Raw genomic sequence first — 10,892 nt, 5'->3', positions numbered from 1 at the left:
AAGTTTCCTGTCAGGAACGTTCTCAAGTTTTCAGACAATAATAATGAACTATTGTTTTCAGGAATGAAAAATTAAATAATCTCTGTGGGAGCAGATTCCTGATGCTCTGTCCTCTTGCCAGTAAATGATATACAATGTATAGCTCTAAATATGTGTGTATATATACAGTATATTAAATGTACAGGGGTGAATTAGTTATCGAACACGTTACCAATTTTTTACTAAAGTAAATATATTTGTAAAGGTGCTATTGACAAGAAATTCTCACTAGATGTCGGTAACAACCCATCCAATCCATACAGGCAAAAAAAGCAGACTATACATGTCCATAAATTATGTGTAACATTGAGAAATGACACAGGGAAAAAGTATTGAACACGCTTACTGAAATGTTATTAATACTTCGTATAAAAGCCTTTGTTGGTACTAATGACAGCTTCCAATTGCCTCCTGTATGGAGAAACTAGTCGCGGGCATTGCTCAGGTGTGATATTGGCCCATTCTTACACAGAAACACTCTTCAAATCCTGAAGGTCCCGTGTCCTCCTTCTATGAACTTTGAGCTTTAGTTCCTTCCATACATTTTTTACTGGGTTCAGGTCAGGTGATTGGCTCGGCCATCCTAGCAGTTTTATTTTCTGATTGAAACCAATTTGAAGTTTCCTTGGATGTGTGCTTGGGATCATTGTCTTGCTGAAATATCCACACTTGTTTCATCTTCATCATCCTTGTAGATGGCAGGTGATTTTTTTTCAAGCATTTCTAGGTACATTTGTCCATTCATCCTTCCTTCAATTATATGAAGTTTACCAGAGTAGTATGCTGAAAAACAGCCCCACACCATGATGTTCCCATCTCCAGACATCACTGTTGGTATGGTGCTGTCAGGATCCGTTCCGGAGTTTTGTCCTGTCTGCTCTTTCTCTGGGTGGATCATGTCAAGGGTTAACTTTGATCTGCCTCATTCTGGGCTCGGGTTTGCTATTTAGCTCCCAGGTATCCAGAGGGTGGTGTCAGTTATAGCTCTGTCTTTGGCGTGTGAACCTGACTCTGGAAGCCCTTGATTTGTCCTACTGTGAACCCTGACTTGTCCTGTGTCTGTTATATCCCCTTGCCTGCCCTTTCCCAGTGTCTCTTTGTTTGTCTGTATATCTGCTTGACTCTCTGGTTCTGATCTCCTGGCTTGGCTTTTTGACTCCGTTTCAGTTTTGTCCCTATTGTACCGTATTTTGCCGTCCTGGTTTACTGATTCCTTGCTACGGCCTGACTATCCATTCTGTCCTTTTGTACTGTTGTGCTGTCTTGTGCTCAGACTTGGCTTTCCTGACTTCGCTCTCGCCACTACGTGTTCAGTTGCTCTGCGTGTGCAGTCTGGCATCCCTACCAAGCTCCCCCTGGTGGAGGTTGCGCTGTAGTGCACTGCAGCTGCATGACAGGTGCATTTTGCAGTGATATGCAGTGCTTTTTGACCTCCAAACATGGTATGTATTATTTCATCCAAAGAGTTCACTTTTGGTCTCAGCTGAGCAGACTATATTCTCTCAGTATTTCACACTTATCTAAATGTTCTTGAGCAAACTTTAAACACTCTTGAACATGATTTTTGCTCAGCTATGTTACACACCTCCGCTCCATTCACGTCTAACGGGAGTGTCGAAAACAGCCAAGGGCAGCACTCGGCAATCTCTGACGGTTTTTCATAGAATGAATGGAGCATGCTTAGCCTCCGCTTCATTCAGATGGAGCACTTTAGAGACCAGTTCTTGAGATTGGTGGGATTCTCAGCAATCAGACCCCCAGCGGTTGGGAAGTTTCCCCTATCCTATGGCTTGGGGATAATTTCCAATCCTAGTACAACCCCGTTGACTTACTTTTTCACCCGTTTATCATGATATTATTAAGCAATTATCTGGGCTTTGCTATGTCGTTATGAGCATTATTGCTGTCGGGTGACATCAGAAGGGCTTAAGTACAGATTGATGCAGCGTTTTCAGCTTCTCTTGAATAGTATGTATTGAGTGGTAGAATAATTTCTGAAATCTCAGTAATAAGAATCGCTATCCCTTTGGCAGGCAAAATAAAAAAAATTTCTTGAAGAGGACCTATCACCCCTCTGCCCCTATGTGTATATAAAAAAGCTGATGGCCCCCATAAAGCTGTTTCACAGAAGTTATCGGTGTATACTCATATTTATACTGATAACTACTGTATAAACGCTATATTCACTGCTCTTTTAGCCAGATCTGCAGTAACTAGTGAGATCTCTTAAACCTGACTGCTGATGGGTGTTTGCAAAATAAAACAAAGAGCATAAAGTACTACAGTATTTATTTATTTTAACAATACAACTACTATATATTAAAAAAAATGTTTTGAAGGAAAATTCATCATGTGGTAAATGATAAATTTTGTCCAATGAGTTTCTGTAATATACTTGTACTTGTGCCAACATTGCATTTATTTCCACAAAATCTAATATGGTAACAAGTGCATCTCTAGGTACAGCACTTCTGTCACTACACTCTTATTGAAGTGAGAATTGTGACTTAAGAAAAAAAAATTGTGATTCATAAACGTTAGCTCCCATTAGTGGTGACTGTGTAAATCTGTATGTAGATCTTAGTGCAGTGAACTCTTTTATTATAAAAATACAAAACTTACAATCAATAAATAGCAAAAATCAAAACCCCAGCAAAAGCAACTGTCCGAGTCCAACATTACCCTCCCAGTCCAAAGCAAAGTCCGAGTCCAGCATCACTGCCCCCAGTCAAAGCAACCCCGCAAAAGAAAACAAACTGCCTTCTTCTTTCTCAGAGAAGCTTCCTCCATCTTTCTTTCTTATGTTGTTTTCTGTCCTTTACTTGTCTTTTGATTCTCCAGATCTCCTCCTCCCCAGGTTACCTCACCCAAGGAGAGAAGAAACATTTTATTAATAGACGTGCATATACACACTTCATACCAAACCTGACAAAGAAAACTCTGGTCCATCGCCCAAAAAGAAACACTATAGCCACCTGGCTTAAACACATCTATCTAAAACACACAATTTTTTTTTTTTTTTTTTTAATTTTATAATTTTTTTATTTCATTTATTTATTTTTATATATATATATATATATTTTTTTTTTTCCTTTTTACACAGCAAATACAACCATAAACAACCTACCACCAAACCCCTCCCTCCCACCACAAAAAAAAGAAGAAAAAAAAACCCACACAATACAAAAATAAGCTCACCAAGGAACTCATAACTTCTTGCTTAAAAGACAGGTGCATTAACCCTTACAATACACTGCTACATTACTCTATATTACAACACTTACCCAGAGCCAGGATTGGTGCCTGTAAGCCCTATATCAGTAATTCACTTCTGCAAAACAAAAATCTGATAGTGAAAAGCCCCAGCCCGCCACCGGGAAACCGGAGATGACAGGCTTCTACCCTAGCAATCCTTACTCTACCAGCTGTCCCTACCTGTCTAGACATCTGCCACTAATTTTTCTACCTACCTTTCCCTGTCTCTCCCTGCCTGACCCTACTACCCTAACTAACTCACTGCGTGCCTACCTAACTGTCCCTGGGCTGTCCCTGTCCTGTCCCTAACTATCTACCTGTCCCTACTGAGGCTATCTACCTGTCCCTATCATTTACCTGCTTATCTAAGCCCTAGGTACATTAAATGAGAACCCTCTCCAGAGAAGAGAGGCCCTCGCTGCACGTAGCCTGTCATACTCCAGAGAGCGCACCTTCAACAGGCCACCCAGAATGTTCCTAACAACCTCGTCCCGGGGGAGGATTTTCTGCTGAGTTGACACTAAGCACCGTGCGTTCCACGTGTAAAACCTGACGACTAAACTGACTAGAAATAAAGTGCCCCGATCTCGGCCACCCAGGGATCCGAATGCCCCATACGCCCACTCCGCATAGGAAAGGTGTGCCAGCCGAGGCCAGCCTATGGAAGCACCGACCCTGTTGTAGACCCCTGTATTAAAAGGACACTGAAGGAGGAAGTGCTCCATGCTTTCCAGCGTGTCGCAACACCCCTCACGGGGACAACCCCGATCATCGGAGTTCCTACACTTCAGATTGTCCCTTACGTACAGTTTTCCATGGAAGCAGCGCCAAGCCAAGTCCCAAAACTTCAAGGGGACCCGTGTAGAATTCAATAACCTCAGCCCACCCTCCAGATCCCGACTTGGGCAATCTTTGAGCACCAGAGGCTTCTGGAAATGGGTCAACAGAACCCTCCTGTCAAGGAATTTCCTCGACATGGTCCTGATCTCCCACATTCCCAGACCACACCGGCGGATCACCTTCAGAACCGGGGTAGCGTAAGCCGGGAGATGCCTGTGCGGTGTGCGCAGGTCCTTCACTTGCCCTCCTGTCTCCCATTCCTGGAAGAAGGGCCGAAGCCATCCCCTGCAGGAGAATACCCACGGAGGAGCCCTCTCTGACCAGAGGTTGGCGATGTTAGTCTTGACAAAAGTGTTTATTAGAAACACCACTGGGTTGACCATACCCAACCCTCCTAGTCTCCTTGTGCGATATGTGACCTCCCGCTTGACTAGGTTCAGCCTATTTCCCCATAACATCTGGAAAAACAGGCTGTAGACCCGTGTCCAGAGCGGCTCTGGCAACATGCAGACACTGCCCAGGTATATTAACAAGGGTAGCAAAAAACCCTTAACCAGGCTAACCCTTTCCCTCAGGGTCAAAGACCAACCCTTCCATTGGTCCACCTTCTGGGCGGCGATCTTAAGTCTGCCCTCCCAATTTTGCTGGGGGTAGTCCCCAGGGCCAAATTCAATGCCTAGGATTTTTGCCGATGCCTGGGGCTCTGGAAGAGTGTCCGGGAGACCAAAACTAGGGTCTCCCCCTCCCAGCCAGAGACTCTCACACTTTTCCTGATTAATTCTGGACCCAGAAGCCTCCGAGTAGCGATCAACCTCAGACATGACCCACTCCGCCTCCTCACCCGAGGACACGAAAAGGGAGACGTCATCGGCATACGCTACCACCCTCAGAGTGGCTTCCGGGGCCACCTGGTCCATCCTGACTCCCGCCAACGGCCCACGCTCAATCCTCCTTAAAAGGGGATCTATCGCGAACACGTATAACAGCGGGCTCAATGGACAGCCCTGGCGGACCCCAGACCCAACCTCAAAAGGGCGGCCAGACCAACCATTCACGAGCGGGAAAGTCTCTGCCCCCGCGTACAAGATCTTTAGCCAATTTACAAACCCCCCAGGCAGACCGTACCTCAGAAGGACGGACCAGAGGTACTCATGGTTAACCCGATCAAAAGCCTTCGCCTGGTCTAAGGACAGCAAGTACCCCTTCCAGTGACCTGCCCTGCCCTGCTCCACTGCCTCTCGGACACCGAGCACAGCACTAAACGTACTGCGGCCTGGAACAGAGCAGTGCTGGGCCCCCGAAAGGAGCCGGGGTGCAAACTTCACCAGCTGTTTGAACAGCACCTTTGCCAGAACCTTCCGGTCCGTATTGAGAAGCGCTATGGGACGCCAATTCTCAATACGGGACAGGTCCTTACCCTTTGACAGGATAATCAGGGCAGACTGCCTCATCGACTGGGAAAGAGCGCCCGAGGAGAGACACTCGTTAAACACCTCAGTCAAGAGAGGGACCAAGGAGTCCCTAAAGGTCTTATAAAACTCGGATGTTAAGCCATCCGGACCTGGCGATTTCTTAGGCCGAAGCCCATCAATGGCCAGTCGCACTTCCTCTTCCCTGATTGGTTCTGTCAAAACGTGAAGCGAGGGGTCATCCCCTGGCTCAGGGATGGCCTCGGCCAGGAAAGCCGACATCACGTTCTGATCCAGATCCCTCTTCCCCAAGAGGTGTGAGTAGAAAGATCTGATCACCTCCAGGATCCCTGATTTGGATCTTTTCAGGGAACCCGTATCGTCGACCAAACCTGTCACCACCTTACAACTCACTGACATCTTACAGTTTCTGTAGGGGTCAGGTGAGCGGTACCTCCCGAAATCCCTCTCAAAAACCAAAGATGTGTGCCTATCGTATTGACACCTCTTGAGTAAAGACTTCACTCTGGAGATCTCCTCACGGTCACCTCCAGCCGAGACGAGATGTTCGAGTTTCCTCCTCAGTTCCTGACACAGGCGGTACCTGCTCAGGCTCCTGAGGCTCGAGAGCTGGCGGAAGAAACTCGCAACCCGATCTTTGAACATCTCCCACCACTCTGACTTATCGCTACAGAGATCCAAAAGCGGTAGCTGGCTCTGAAGAAAGTCCTCAAAGGATTGTCTTATCTCTGCTTCTTCCAAGAGGGACGAATTCATCTTCCATAGTCCCCTTCTCATCCGAGGGGTTTCTGAAACATTCAGAGAAAAAGAAATCAGACAGTGATCGGGGAACTCCTCCTCAACAACGGACACTGCTGAAGAGATGGCTTCCTCCTTTAAAAAAAACCTGTCTATCCTAGACCTACAATTACCTCTATGAAAGGTGAAACCACAGTGACCTGGGGTGTGCCGGATGTGGACATCCACCAGGCGAGCGTCACTAGCTATGGAGCCTCCCCTATCACGAAGCCTTGTGACAGTGTTAAAGTCACCTCCAAAGACCACCTGCCGACTCGTAAAAAGATAGGGCTTAATCTTCAGGAAGAGACATTTACGGTCCCACTTTGACTGCGGACCATAGATGTTAATGAGCCGAAGCTCCTGTCCCCTCATGAAGACGTCTAAGACCAGGCACCTCCCCATTTCTACCTCGATAACTCTCTGGCATTCAACCGATGCAGTCTTAAAAAGGACTGCCACCCCGCTACACTGCTCGGCCGCAAGAGACCAGTACGAAGACCCGCACCTCCACTCGCTCTTCGCCTTGCATATGGCCCCCATATCCGTAAGCCTGGTCTCCTGCAAAAACAAAATTTCAGCCTCAAATCGGGTGAGAAAATCAAAGGCCGCAAATCCAGCCGCATCAGACTTTATACTAGCGACATTAATGGTCGCTAGAGTCAACGGGGTGGGTGCCGCCATCATGAGTGATCGAGTTAGATGGCCTTTTTCTTCACCCCACCCTTTTTCTTAGCCTGCTCATCTCCGGACAATGAAGCCCCCCCTCTTCTTTTCAGAGAGACAGAGGTATCCATCCCTCCTACCTCTTTCTCAACTCCGGACCCAGGGTCGTCCCCACCTCCCGAGGAAGACACACCCCCGGGAGAAGGGACTCCCCCGCCACCCAAAGGCCCTCCCGATGTTACCTCCGGAACCTCACCCCCGACTCCCGTCTCAGCAGGATCGTCAAGGCCTTGGAACCGGTTGTAGAGGGCGGGATCAGAGGGGAGTCGGTGGGACCTTCCTTAGGCACCTTGGTCAGGGAAGAAGATTTTCCACCTTTTTTCTTCTTTTTTTTACTTTTGGCACTCTTGGCACTCTTGGTACCCTTGTCACCCATTTCTTTTGGCTGTTCCCCTCCATCCTCATCAAAACTTTCATATTGAGAGGCATCTGAGATATCAGCCACTTCCTCATTCTCCATCCGTCTGATCTCCTCATTTACCGCTTCCTCCCCCAGGGCCTCAGTGACATGGGCCGTCGCCTCGGAGGAGGGGGCAGCCATTACCCCAGTTTCCCGAGGCTCCTCCTGCCCCCTGCCCTCCTGACGCCTTGCCTGCCTCCGCTGGTAAGAGGGGCCCCTAGCCCTGCCATTCCTCATCGGCCCCTCAGCTCCTCTCCCGCTACCACCTCTAACCTCTGCAGAAGTTGCACCACCAGGAACTTCCTCACGGCTCCCCTCCGCCCGGCTGGCCATGGCATTAGAGAAGGAACGAGGGCAGCGGCTGAACGGGTGACCTAGATCACCACACAGGTGACATCGAATGACACCACAGGATGCGGCGAGGTGACCTACCTCGCCACACAAGGCACATTTCTGCACCTTGCAGCCCACGCTGAAGTGGGGAGGATCACCGCACCTGTGGCATACCTTCGGCTGCCCCTGGTAGAAGACCAGAATCCGATCCCTTCCCAGAAAAGCCGAGGAAGGGATGTGGGTGACAGTGCCCCCTGAACGCTTCAACTTTACCATGAAGGTCCAGCCTCCTGACCAGATACCAAAATCGTCCCGGTTCTTCTTCGGGACCTCCACAACCTCGCCGTACCGACTCAACCAGGTCATTATGTCAATGCCAGAAAGAGACTCATTACATGTTAAAACGGTCACTTTCTTCGGCCCACTTTGGCGAGAAATTGCTTCCACGGCGAAACCTCGCCAGCCGGGCTCCTCTTTTACCAGCTCATAATTCGACCAAAAGAGCTCCAAGCCCTCCGGCCGAACAAAGCTGATATCAAAGGTGGAGGTCCCAAAAGGATGTATCAGAGCAAAGATGTCAATAGTCCTGAAGTCCATCTTCATGAGGAGCTTCACCATATTTGTCCTGGATGGACACGCTTCATCGCCCCTCCAGCGAAGATGAACCACATTTCTCCTGGAGACCCCCTGCCCGGCTGTCGGAAGGGACCACATGGTCCCCCCCCTTTTCTCTTGGAAGGCAGCTAGACCAAACTTACCATATTTTTCAGATTATAAGACCATAAGGCGCACCCCAAATTTGGGGTGAAAATTGCAGAAAAAAAGATTTTTTATAAGATGGGGGTCCGTCTTATTGTCCGAATTTACAGTATCTTACCTGAGGGCTGGCGGTGGCAGAGCAGGGTCACAGGAGGCAAGGTGTCGGCAGAGGTGGGGTGATGCTGGGATGAGGAGGTGCTGGGATGAGGAGGTGCTGGGATGAGGAGGTGCTGGGATCAGGAGGTGCTGGGATCAGAAGGTGCTGGGATCAGGAGGTGCAGTGAGAGGTATAGCGTGAGAGGGGTCCCAGGCTTACCGTGCAGGCAATGCAGGCTTACCGTGGCTGCAGAGGTGCGGTGGCAGAGGTGCAGCGGCAGAGGAGGCGCAGTAAGCGGGGTCCCTTTCCCCGGTATGGTGATGCAGCAGCCCGGTAAGCAGCAGAGGCGGTTGAATCCTGTTGTTATCGGTGGGGGCAGCCATCTTCCTGAGGCCGCGCGTGTGCAGATGAAGCGCTCTGCTTCCCGGGGCTTCAGGAAAATGGCCGCGGGAGGCCGCGCGTGCGCAGATGGAGATCGTGGCGGCCATTTTCCTGAAGCCCCGGGAAGCAGAGCGCTCCATCTGCGCACGCGCGGCCTCAGGAAAATGGCCGCCACCACCGATAACAACAGGATTCACCCGGCTCTGCTGCTTACCGGGCTGCTGCATCACCTCACCGGAGAAAGGGACCCCGCTTACTGCGCCTCCTCTGCCGCCGCACCTCTGCCGCTGCACCTCTGCCGCCACGGTAAGCCTGCATTGCGACTATTAGACGCACTCCCCATTTTCCCCCCTTTTTTGGGGGGGAAAAAGTGCGTCTTGTAGTCCGAAAAATACAGTATCTAGCCAGTAGGACAACGCCACCTCTCTTCCCTCTACATTGATCGTCCGCTCCCCTTTTTTGAGGGCCTCCAGGAAACGGCGGCGAAAAGCTTCATTCCCTGGGTCCGGAGATGAGGAAGACCCCTGTGGAACCCCAGCGGCAGCAGCCGCATAACTAATGGTGGCTGCAGGTGAGGGGGACGATGGACCAGCCCCTATACTCCCTGAACCCTCAACCTCACAGTCAACCATCTCCACCTCACTTACCTCAGCCTCACCATTTTCACTAGAAGTCCCCACGCTGGCACCATTCACACCAACCATACCTCCAGCAGAAACTGCCCTTCCAACACCTGACCCTTCACCATTATCACACACACTATTCACACCACTTGCACCACTTCCATTCTTATTTACATTTTTTTTTGCATTTTTTTTCTGCGTTCTGCTGGGGTTGTTGCTGTTTGCAGTGCAGCTGCCCCTTTAAGAGGGATACTGCAGGGTTTAGTTACCACACCCTGCTTTTCAGCATAGCATGTCCTGGCAGCTGCAGACTGTTGCTCCAGCCTCTCCTGCAGACCATCTCCACGCTCCTGTGTGCACTTCACCACCGGGTCCCCCACAGATACAGGTGACACACATGCAGAGGACCCCGGCGGTGCAACTTTCTCCGGTGAGGGTGCGATCCGGGCCGGCATTACCGCAGCCATTACAGCTGCACCCGAGTTGATAACCGGTGCCAGGGTCCCGGACATTGACCCAGCATCGGATCTGCATGTGGGGGACCCCGACACCACAGCACACGCCGCCGATGATGCGGCCCCGGCTGACAGTGCACCGCCAACACTGCGGGGAGCGGGCCGGGGTGGGTAGCGGGCTCCACACAGCGGGATCGGGGGGTCCCAGGAAGGGGGACAAACACCAACCTCTCCTCCGATGTTTTCTTCCTTTTTTTGCTTTTCTTTTTCCCCCTCCTGGTTGCCTCGTCCCCGCAGACCTCATCCCCAAACTTCAGGTGGGCATAATTTACTGGGGACTCTAGCTGACGGATCTGCTGCAAGACGAGGCAACCCCCACTACTGCTGTTATCGCTGCTGCTATCATCCGCATCACCCCCATCATCCTCTGTAATACTATTGTCTGATGGGAGTGGGACCTGCACTGGATCTATCCCGCTGTGTGTGGCCTGGAGATCACTTACCAAGCCCCCAGGTGGGTGCGGTGCCTCCTCCAGCTCCTCATGGTCCACCTCCTCCACCTGGGTCGGACGCCGAGACCCCTCTGGCTCCTTTGCAGCAGCCATGTTGTGGAATCGGTCGTCATTTTCTAGCTTTTCCCGGAAGGGCCCGCTGTTATTCAATATCGCCGCTCTCCGGGCTTCCATGCCCTCAATGCATATCCCCAGGCTGGATATCCTGGCTGTTAGGGCAGACTTCTCTGTGCAGGAGGCTCTGTCTGCAGCTTGCCTCACCTCC

This window comes from Ranitomeya imitator, chromosome 1 (assembly GCF_032444005.1).
Source record: "Ranitomeya imitator isolate aRanImi1 chromosome 1, aRanImi1.pri, whole genome shotgun sequence".
Lineage (NCBI taxonomy): Eukaryota > Metazoa > Chordata > Amphibia > Anura > Dendrobatidae > Ranitomeya > Ranitomeya imitator.
This window is presented reverse-complemented; position numbering follows the sequence as displayed.